This window comes from Mytilus galloprovincialis, chromosome 2 (genome assembly GCF_965363235.1).
Source record: "Mytilus galloprovincialis chromosome 2, xbMytGall1.hap1.1, whole genome shotgun sequence".
Lineage (NCBI taxonomy): Eukaryota > Metazoa > Mollusca > Bivalvia > Mytilida > Mytilidae > Mytilus > Mytilus galloprovincialis.
Genome location: NC_134839.1, coordinates 20,927,194 through 20,939,400, shown reverse-complemented (window position 1 = coordinate 20,939,400; position 12,207 = coordinate 20,927,194). Strand labels below are relative to the sequence as shown.

Genomic DNA, 12,207 nt, shown 5'->3' with positions numbered 1-12,207 from the left:
GAACCAAAAGCTCAAACACATAAAACGATTTTTTTAATCAATTTTCACATCAAATACAAAGCTGTATGTAATATCTACTTTATCAGAAATTAGTCACGGATTAATTTAGTAAAACTGAGAAACTGCTTTCTCTATGCACGGTGTATATTTCATTATATATATATTGAATACTCTCAATTAATTAATGGTTTGCCAACTTTTTTTGTATTGCAACCTAAAACTTCACCTACCCTCAGAGATGAACGGTTGTTCCTTGAGCTATATGAAAGGGCCCAACATTACAACATTTGAAACAACTTATATTCAATAGACATAATAAACTGCGTTTTCTGGCTAAAACAATAATTAGGAAATCAAAAATGTCATACAGCAACAAAACTATTGTAGTACACGCTTCTGACTGGGACATGTTCATACAGAACGTGGTTATATTAAACATGTCTGCGATCGCCCAATCATCTCATAACATAGTCAAGATCAGTGGTGTGTCATCACAAAATACGAACGAACTATAAACATCAGACGAAATGGACTTGACTCATCAGATCTGCACAAAGCCAATCTCATTAAAATCCGATGTTCTGATACGCTACCCTCCACTGGATTTTAATGAGATTGTGCACAAAGCACAAAAACAAACTTACAAAGACTAAAGCCGCAAAAGATTCACAGTTGACCAATGACAATTAATACAATAGATCATGAATTCTCAGACTAAATTAGCAATACATAGAACGCAGTCCGAGAAAAGCCCTACCTTATACAGTGCTAAAATGTAAGTCACGAACTAGTTTTAAAGTTATATTTTAATTTATTAATAACAAAATCAATATAAGTATCGATAGAGAGACCATATTCATAAATCTTATTACAGCGTTTAATTGATAACCTTTTTAAGAGCATGTTGTTAAATTTTCGTTTCATCTGTTTTATTTGAGACAGTGTTGTCAGTGTGTACTTCTTACGGCTAATGGCTCCTTAATCAGCTTCTTTATTTCTTTTAAACAACATTCTTTTATGTACACCATGGATATTTAAAACAGTCGTTGAATTAATAAAACTTGCACCATTAAAATTTGTATTCATTTTAAACCACCAGTACATTAATATTCTGTATCTGATCTGAACTCTTTCACGGTTATTGTTCTAATTATAATTCGGTAAGACAAAAAAAAAAAAAAAAAAAAAAAACATGCATTACTCGTTTCCCTGTATGTTTATATCATGTGATTGTTTTGTTTAAAGGTTTTTAGTGTTAAACTTCTTAATCAACTTTTCAATATCTCCCTTGTGTCGTTGAATTTCGTCTTCCGTCTTGTATGCTGTAAAGATAGAAACTACTTTAGGAGAAATTAAGACCACTAGAAATGGTACGATTTCATTTAGGTTAAGGTTCTGAAGTTTGCCTGTGTCTCTAAGTATCAGTAAAGTGACTGTGAGAAAAATACAGGTCATAAATGTTTTCACTACCAAAAGGAATAAACTTCTCTTAACGAAGCTACAGTTATCAATAATATAGTTGAATAAGGATTCGGTTATTACGTCACCATCTTCTTCGACATTCCTGCTTACGCTTTCAACTTTCTGATTTGTTCCACCATTTTGTTTCATTGCGCTGCTTTCGCTGTTAGATTTTTGATTTTCTTCATCTCTCTTTGTTTTGGTTTCTGTCTGAATGATAAAAACTAACTGCAACAAAATGCTGTATAAATCAATATAATTTATAACATATGACAAAAAGTACCCAAGTGATGCAATTACAATGATGAAGAAACGCATTACAAAATCAGGTCCTATAAGTCCGAAAATTATTGTATAACACAATGATCTTAAAAGAAATATAAAAAAACCTGTTTGTTCTCTCAGAGTAAAAAGGTAAAGTAAATACAGAACTAGTTCACATACAAGTATGCTTTTTTTTTAACAGGATAATTTTAAATTATTACTTTTACATTCTTTAAAAAGAGGCGTTTTCTCGTCGTTTGAATCATTTACATTCAGTGATTTATTTTCATTCAATAATGTATGGGAAGTCTCACTTTTAGAGAAGTATTCATCATATAAGATGTAAGGCATCAAAAATACAAACCAAAGAGCCGGTAGAGTACAAAATACCATGTTGAGTATGCTGTTAATGATAAATACCAAAACTATCATTGGAAAAAATACAAATAAGTAAAGATAATTCCCCAAATCCCCCAAATTTTCCAAACATTTAGGTGGTTTATAGCTTTTCCTTAAAACTAAAATCCAGAACTTCTTGCTGAATAGTAATGTGAATCGGTGAACCAGTTTTTCACTCGCATTGAGTTTTTTCATTGTACTATTACTTTTTTCTTCACCTGGCTTCACATCATCCTCATTTATTGTACTTTCAGTATTTTCATCTGGATCCACACGCCAACTTCGTCCGAAAATAATGTTTGGTATGCATATGATAAACTCATTTTTGTACTCATTATATTTTATATAAATCCAAATGTTGCATACAAAGTATGCAAGAACTGAAATAGGAAAAGTAATCCAACGACTTATATCTGTATATTCTGGAACTCCAAATCGGTAAACATTCGGAAAATTATCATAACCGTTCTCTTCGAACATTTCGTGGCGAATATTTAACAGCTTAAACAGGTTGAATGCTAATACCACAAAAGTTGAAAAAGCAAAAAAGGATATTATTGGATAGCATTCTTTATCAGAACGGAAAAATATTTTTTGGAGTACCCTAACGTACCCGTAAGGCCTTTCTATTTTGGAAGTAATTTTGTAATATTTTCTTAATTCTCGATCTTTTGGTAACTGGATGAATTCAAGAATGTGCCATAGAAATGGATGCATATATCCTATCAATCCAACAACAAAAGTTAAAAGTTTTGATAAATCGGTTTTTGAAATCAAAATTGAACCAAAATTTTGGTCACGCAAAGTTTTTATTGGATAACAATTATAATCATAGCCAATCCACACAGTTGTAATCCACCAACACCATTCTATAAATGAAGTGTCGCAATTAAAATTTCGATGACAAAGAAAAGAGTCTTTCATCGTATTGTTTTCAATAAGGTTTTCCAAGATATATGATATAAGTCTGTTTGATTCGTTGTAATAACCAATTGGATTGTTAGGACCGCATGTGAGGGCCCTCATGGGGTTTTTGATTATGTGATTACTTGGCCGTTTTTTTAATGATTATTTGATTATTAAGCCAAATATTTCATGATTATTTGATTACCTAGGACTGTATTTTTAGTTTATGATTATTTGATTACTAAAGATAAGCAAATATTTAATGATTATGTGATTATATTGGCAAAAAAATGGTGATTATGTGATTACTAGGACCCCCCCATGAGGGGCCTCGCATGTGTCTGGTAGTGTCCATTCGAGCCACACATTCCGAGTGCCATATTCTGAAATAGTGAACGTTATTGCACCGATATCTATAGGCGATTTCAAAACATTAAACGTCATCGAACTTTCCAGCCAGATCCACTCTTGAAGGCTATTTAGCTTATCTATATCGTCAAAATATTCTTTCGATCTTTTATTTGAATTCTTTGCGTTTAAAAAAAATGTAAAAAGCGAAGACATCGTCTGATTTTAAGAGCTCATTTGCAATATATCTCTTGGCACTTTGAGTATCTGATGTGTTAAAGTTAAAATGACACTCGTCGGAATTAAACAACACACGCTCTTTTCCTTGTTTAAACTCAATATCTAACAGATGCGTTTGCTGTTGTGAAGTTGCAGTATCTACTTTGTGTTCGGACAGAGCTAAACTAACCGGTTCATACCCCTTTGACGACTGGTTTTTAGGAATATCCTCCACGGGAAACGAATAACTTGTGTGAAGAGATACAGAGAGGAACAGACACATAAGATATTTCTTCAAAGGCATTGCTATATCTGTAAAATAAATGTTCATATTGATAATGCATCTTTAAAGGGAAGAAGATGAATTTTCCTTTATTTGTTGTGTTATTTTCACATTTTGTATCGGTCACTAGTGAAATATCTGTTTTTGGTAAATGATTGGTCGAAATTTAATGATGACGTCACATTCTCGTGAACTGATATCCTATTGTGACGGCATAAAAAAAAGCGACCTTGCCTGATGACGTCACATATACAGAACAACTGGCGCATTTCATATTAAAAGACCACAGTCTCGAGTGCAGAAAAACCAGAAACACGTACTGCAGTGGTTAAAGCTATATCGTTTTATACTTAAATGCACACGACTATGACACGGAGGGAGAACAATTGCTTTCTGAAATAAGTGAAAAAGCTCCGTTTTCTAGTCGGATAAACATCGTAGAAAAGACAAGTTTTTCTTCTATTATATTGGTTTGGAACACTGAAACAAATATAAATATTTCGGTGCATTGCTAATATATCTTTGTATTGACGCTGAGGCTACACACACATAATACAAAATAAAAATTTGAAACGCCAACTTACAAAAGCGCGATTTGATATAGTTAAGAAGATATCATCCGTACAAATTTGTGGCGATTCACGCTGTGGAGTATGTTCCAGAGACAATTATATTTACTTAGAAATAGGCAGTACGAAATATTTCAAAAACGGTAAGAAATTTACAGTAAACGCAAATATGACTTGCAAATCAGAAAATGTAATCTATTGTATAACATGTGTCAACTGTAAAGAAAACTACATCGGTCAAACAGGAAATAGTGTGTGTGAACGGGTCAGGATCCATAAACAGCAAATACGGCAACCCGAGTACAGACAAATTCCGTTGAGCGAACATTTAGATATTTGTGCGGGAGGAAAATTCAAATTTTTCCCGTTCTTCAAATGTACAGAACCAACAGAAGAATACCGTAAAGAACTAGAAAGAAAATTTATAAAAGTGTTTGACGCCAAGCTTAATGCTTAGTAGTTACATGAACAATAACGTTGCGTCATACTACTAATATTTTACGAACAATGACGTTACGTCATAATACTAATGTGTTCCCCATAACGACGTTCAGTAGGACAACCGGAAGTGCCTTTTTGGCCAAAATGTGATTCGGCGGCGCTCAGTAGTCCTACGCCGAAAATTGGACTATTTTGCGTCGGCCGACGTCAGCCGAAAAATGGCGCGCTTTTGTAAAAAAAAATTATTCGTTTATAGCAAAGTAACGGCGGTAAATGGTGTTGATTGTAAGCACATTTATAAGAGAAAAATATATGAGTTTACTTATTATTTTCATGTTTGAACAAAAAAATAAAAGAAAATCTTATTTTTTCACATGTGAACATAGAATTTCGGATTTCGATTTTCTGCACTGTAGAATTAAATAGCCATATTGAAAAGGGGTACAAAAAAAAGCCTATCCTTCAATTACCCTAAAATTTTTACATCGTAATTTCGCTAGTTTTTCACATCGAAATCCGTAAAGAAAAGGGGTGTCCATATTAGGGCAAAAAATTGTACCCATTTTAAAGTAGGGGTCTCAATTTTTTATAGGTTTTTCCTTGCATGGCCGGTAGAATTAGAAATTGGGAAAGATTCTGTTTTTAAAGTAAATATTTATTCAACTATCAAGAATAGCTTAATCCTTATATATGTAACCCCTATAAAAATATCCATTTGTGTCAATAAATTGTAAAATTATAGATTTTTTTCGAAATTGAAGAAGGGGCCATTTTCGCCTATTTCTCTATTACGTCTATTTGTCTTCTATAATTATTAGCTGATTCCAAAAAATCTCCGCCTCGATTTTTTTTATACTTTCATTTTATAATCTTTGGTACATAATGCAGATGTTATGAAAAAATTAGACACTTCTATCGAGTAGAAATGGAGAACGGTCATCTTTATTTTGTATGTCCCCACTATGGGGGCGTGGTCCTCCTTTCCCCTTGTTTCTGAAGTACACGATAGCTATTCATCTCTCGAAATTAATTATCAACTCAATATCATTGAAACAAAATGAATATATTTTAAGACATCAATAAATTTTAAGTGCTACTGATTTTTTTAACAGAATATGCCGGAATCGACCCCATCCGATGTTGTGTCAATACATAGATCAACGTTGTCAATTTCCGGCGCCGAAAATGTCAACGTAAAATATCAATAAAAGTTGGAGTCTTTTCTTCTTTGTATCAATTTTGTTTATCTTAATGTCAAGAAAGTCATGCGATATGTTGAATCCATATCAACGTTATACCAAAACAGGTCTTACTTGGTAAACTAACAGTTTAAGGCCTACTACATCATCATCATGAGATTGACTTGTTGACATCGTACTTAAAGTTGAGAAAAGATTTATAATTTCGTGCATATTGTTACCGCTTAGTTTTTAAAATGAACAACTTATCTGTTTGGTCATATCGATTTCTTTAATAATTTTCCTTTCGTTCATTGATACAGTTATCGTTACGTTATGTGTTTGGGTTTGTTTTGTTTCTTTTTGTCAAAAGCTGGGGGGGGGGGGGCTCTTTTAATTTTATAAAAGGCATGCGTAATTTTTAGGGGCTTATGGTTCTCAATTTTTGATTTGCAGTGAAGGTTCAATCATATCATGACTTTACATATTTTAAATCTGCAGTTTCTTGGGAAAATGATTATTTATAATTACTATAGTAGTATTACATATATATATAGTAATATACATGTATCTATGCATAGGGGAAAAGGGGGGGGACGACCATTTGCTATTCTATGTATGACTAGGTGGTGAAAATTCGAAGAAAATCCTGGTGTGTTTGTACTAGTACTTGTCTGTCCTAGGTGCTTTACCTTTATATCCATTCAACAGTATCTGTTCATCTTTTTTTTTTTTTGTTATTTTGTTTAATGTAAATTATTTGAATGAAGTATGTAAAAGTTTGTTTCAACTTTTTGATAAACCATAACATTAGAGATCTATAGTAGGATTTTTTTCTGGATTGACTATTTATTTATCTGCATCCATTGCATCATATGCTTTTATTTTTAAACATATTTCACTTTTGCATACAGACCCAGAATATTCCTTTTCAGGTCGTCTTGTGTCATGTTATTTAGAGGTCTTTTATATATGTAGCTTCCTATACATTATTGGTTCTTCTAAAATAAATGTTGAAGGTTGTCGGAGATCTATATTTAGTCCTTTAGTATCTGGTGAGGAGTTGTTTCATTACCAATTGCATATAGTATTAGGATTAGAAAAAAAGACCAAAACTCAAAAACTTAACTTTTACCACTGAACTATGAAAATGAGGTCAAGTTTAGATGACACCTGTCAGCTAGACATGGACACCTTACAATCAATCCATACACCAAATACAGTAGACCTATTGCTTACAGTATAAGAAAAACAGACCAAAACACAAAAACTTAACTATAACCACTGAACCATGAAAATAAGGTCAAGGTCAGTTGACACCTGCGAGTTGGACATGTACACCTTACAGTCCTTCCATACACCAAATATCCTAGACCTTTTGCTTATAATATCTGAGATATGGACTTGACCCACCAAAACTTATCCTTGTTCACTGATCCATGAAATGAGGTCAAGTGAAAACTGTCTGACGGGCATGAGGATCTAGCAAGGTATGAGTCTATGACATACCAAATATAGTTATCCTATTACTTATAATGAGAGAGAATTTAACATTACAAAAAATCTTAACTTTTTTTTCAAGAAGTCACTGAAACATAAATGAGGTCAAGGACATTGGACATGTGACTGACGAAAACTTCTTAACATGAGGCATCTATATACCAAGGATGAAGCATCCAGGTTTTCAACCTTCAAAGATATAAAGGTTTTGAGTAGTTAGCTAACTCCGCTTCCAAAGCAGCCGGATCACTTTCCCTTTGTAGAGGTTGCTCGACAAAAATGAGGAATCTAATTAATTATACAACAGTGATATTGCTTTGAAACTTTTTTTTCATGAAAACAACTGAGTCAATAATCTGATTTTTTTCTTCTAAATATGGTGACATTTCACTTGTGCACATTTTAATAATTAATGTTGATGAATCTTGCATATTTCAAAATCCTCTTTTTACTACACATTGAGCCCATAATCAGCTTAAGTTTCATTTATTCAATCCTGCATAAGTTCAACAAAAATGTCTGCTAATAAACAATTGAACCACCTTGGTTACCATTCTGTACATGAATATATCTCATTTTCATTTTCATATACATTACTGATTCCAGGTATCAAAATTTTCATCCTCCAGTAAAATTATTCTTCTGACCATGCTGACAGTGTACTGAAAATAAAAAAAACATTTTGTTATTAAATTAAGTTTGCTATTTTGTTATTAAATTAAGTTTGTTGATAAAAAGTAATGATAAATGATAATTATATTTCATTGTTATGGGCATTTTTGACCCAATAATGGTCTGCTTAAGTCATTCTCTTATCTGAAAAAATGTTCAAGTTTATTAACACACTTCTGACATTCTCATGGATAGATGCCCATCATGTAAGAGTTAATTCCCTTATATTGTTTTTAATCTTTAAAAACATGATAAATGAATTTTAAATTACTGTACCCTTCATTCTTGAAATTAGGTTTTAAATCCAAATGAAACTATCTTGAAATTATACAGCATAGATAATACTTGTAGTATAAAATCTTTAAACTATTAAAAGTATACTATTTGGCCTTAAAAGTCTGTGTATGATTCTTGGACCTATAAACTATAAATTTTAACTTCCATTCCAAATTTATTCCATTGGCAATTTCTTGTCGGACTGTTAAATGTAAAATATTTTTCATTATCAAAATAGTGTTAATTTATAATGTCCATCATGTTTTGTTTCATATTTGTGGGATTGAAATCATAGCGCATTGTAAATATAAACCCACTGGTGTTACCCTGAACAGACAGATTTGAATTACTTACCTTAATCATGTTAATATATTCTAGTCATATTGTTTTCTATTTTAAACAAAATAATTTTGCTTTCAACATTACTCGTCTTTGACATTCCATTTCCTTTTGATTACTGTTTTCTTGCTGTATGTATATCATACATTGTATACATGTATATGTACATGTTCTGATAGTGTTTTTGTTGATATATATTAAAAAGTCCTCTGTTTTGAATTTTTGATTCATAGTGAACATCTTTCTCCATCCTGTAAATATAAAGCAAATGTACATACAATTACTAAATCTATTAGACTAAATTATTCAAAGCAAAATTTAATTAATTTAATTAATTTTGCATTGTTATTAGGGACGACATCAAAAGTTCAATGAAGGATAAAAAACTTAATTCACATAGTTTTTTCACATGAATACAAATTTGTCAAATAAATTACCAAAAGAAAACATATTTTCTTGCTCCAATGAAGACCCATTGGTGGCTGTCGACTGTGGTCTGCTCTTTGGTTGGGTTGCTGTTTCTTTGACATATTACCCATTTCCCTTCTCAATTTTATATTTCTATTTTTATAAATTTCTGCTCAATACATAAAAGTTGCAGGCAAAGAAAACATATCATAATAATGTACATAAATATATGCAAGCTGAAATTTTATACATTTTCGGGTCACTCACAACCTAGTTTTAATTTGAATCCATGAACCACCACTGTCATAACACCATTAATTTGATAATATTATGATATTAATTACAAATGTAAGTTGGAGTACATTTTTTGAAAGTAATTAATATTGTCAATGGATTATCGATTCATTATCATTTTTAATTAGCATGATTAGTTGTATATATATGACTATAGCCTATAGGAATAATATAACATCATGAACATAATGGATATAAAGAATCTGTACAGGCATATTAAATTTGTAATAATTCCTGGTCAGGAGATACATGTATTCTAATGAATGTGTAAGCTCTAAAATGGGTGGGTGATTCAGTGGTTAATTTCAATGTGTAAATTTCTTTTAAAATATGAGAAATGAATTTAGAGGATGCATGGCTATCTAATTTTTTTTTGTATATGGGAAAGGGGAGCCTGTGCCTGTAAACGCTTTCCTTTAGTATTTTATGTTTATGAAAGATTTAATTTTTATAAATATTATACATTTATTTCCCGTGCCTGAGGGAGATATGAAGATTTGTTCACCCAAGAATATTCATATTTCACGAGGGCTCTGCCCGAGGGAAATATGATTTTTCGAGAGTGAACAAATTTTCATATCTCCAGAGGCCAAGGGAAATGAATGTTTTATTCCACTGCCTTAGCTTTGTATACTATCTGAACTTCAAATATTAGTTTGCATACCAGCATTTTTTCAGACTTATTCGGCTTGTTTTTATTACTGAACACAACATACATATTGATAAACAGTACGGATAAACATTGATTATTTAATTACTATTTTTGTTTTAACGTCTGAAATAAATTTGAACACGATAATGATATTTGCTATTGCTATTTAGAAAATAAGAAGTTCAAGACGTTATGTACATAAACCGCGCATAATGTCGCACGATTTAGTCCCGACATGTCAGAGGTGAATATGAAGTTTTGTTCGACGTCATGTGTCAAAGTTTCAACCAATCAAATGTTGATTTTGCTATCAAAATCAACATGCAGTGGAATAATACATTTTGGTGTACACATAATTGTCATATATGAAATCAGGGACACAAATATTTTTTTTCCAAATGAAATATTATACCTGGTATAAAACCGAGCCAACAGTAAAAGTGGGCCCACTTTTGAGTTGAACCCGAGACGTTCATTGAAATTCGTATAGCCTCAGTAGCCTATATTTTGCACTTTTTGGGGCCTTGAAATTACCCCCCTTTTTAGAGAACTTGCAATCGGCATGAAACGTGATCCTACGTGCTTTCGAATTTGATTCATTTTGGTCAGTATTTGTAGTTAGAGATTTACAATGTTCTGTTATCTGAGCAAAAAGTGAAAGCGTGAATATCTTCCATGGAGATCGTGAAGAACACCCTGACCAGTTAAAAACGGATGTTGACAACTTGCGTGGGTATAATATTTCCGGAGACAAGTGCGGATACCTTAGACCGAAATCCGAATGTAATTCACCAGTAAATAGTTGATTCAATACTAATATATGGAAAGGAAATGATGATATATTGGATTTCAATTTTCGTGTTTTATATAATTTTACATTTTATCTTTGCCGTTTAAATCAATTTTTTTGATCCAACTTAGTTTGATAATAATTAACTTAAATATCGGAATATACCTTTACCTTTTGTGTTGTTTAGCATAAAGTTTAAGCATCCAAGAATGTCATAAATGCAACTTTTCAGCATGGAATGCCAAATCCAACGTCAAATAATGGCCGCCATTACGTGTTGACAACGTCGTCTAGTGAACCGTATCACTGAGCGGCGAAATCCTTACTCAGGCGCTTCCGGTTGTCCTACTGGTTCATAACGACGTTCATAGTCTTGAAAAGTCCCAAGATGGATGAAAGCGCTAGACAATGCTTGGTGGAGTCTTACCTTTAGAACTGAGAAGAGAAGAAATGGCAATTAGAGAATTGGCAAAAATTACCTCATCTTTTACAACAGTCCCAATTAAGAAAAAGCTAGAAAACTGGAAAACAGAATCTAATCCAGAAACTTACATCTCTCCAATTGGAAAAATGATACTACAGGCAGATGATATGAAAAAGGAAACATCAATTGAGGTAAATAATATTGAACAGCAATATGAATGTCGTGGCATGTGTGCAATAAGAAGGGCACCGGAGTACTGGACCACATTGGGAAGTTCCAAAACAAGAACCAGTGAACAAGCCATTGAAGGACAAAGACTTATAAAACAACAATTAGAAGAACTTCCTCCAAATACAACAGTGGCATTCACAGATGGCTCATGCATGGGAAATCCTGGGCCTTGTGGTGCAGGAGCCATTATATACAATAATGAAGAGGAGGAAACAATACAGTACCCTGTATCAAACAGAGGATCAATACTACTAGCAGAACTAGTAGCCATTAAACTTGTGCTGGAAAAAATAGACAATTATAATTACCGCAATGTTAAACAACTTAACCTATACTCTGACAGTCAATCGGCCATAGGCATTATAACCTTAAATTGGAAATCAGAAAATTATCACAAAACCATACAAGAAATCAAAAACAGGAAAAAAAAATTGGAACAAAAAGGTTTTATTATCAACATCATTTGGACACCGGGGCACTCTGATATAGAGGGGAATGAACAGGCTGACCGTCTGGCAAAAGCAGCGGCAAAAGAGGCAGATAATAGGGAGGA

General features: G+C 32.5%; 1 long non-coding RNA gene across 1 annotated transcript; it reads right to left on the bottom strand.

Moving 5' to 3' along the window:
* Positions 1 to 7,916: 7,916 nt before the first annotated feature.
* Positions 7,917 to 11,129, bottom strand: LOC143063090 (uncharacterized). Its single transcript, XR_012974936.1, has 3 exons — positions 10,622 to 11,129; positions 8,871 to 9,106; positions 7,917 to 8,230 (listed from the first exon to the last, which is right to left on the bottom strand). It is a non-coding gene; the product is annotated as an uncharacterized LOC143063090 (long non-coding RNA).
* Positions 11,130 to 12,207: the final 1,078 nt, after the last annotated feature.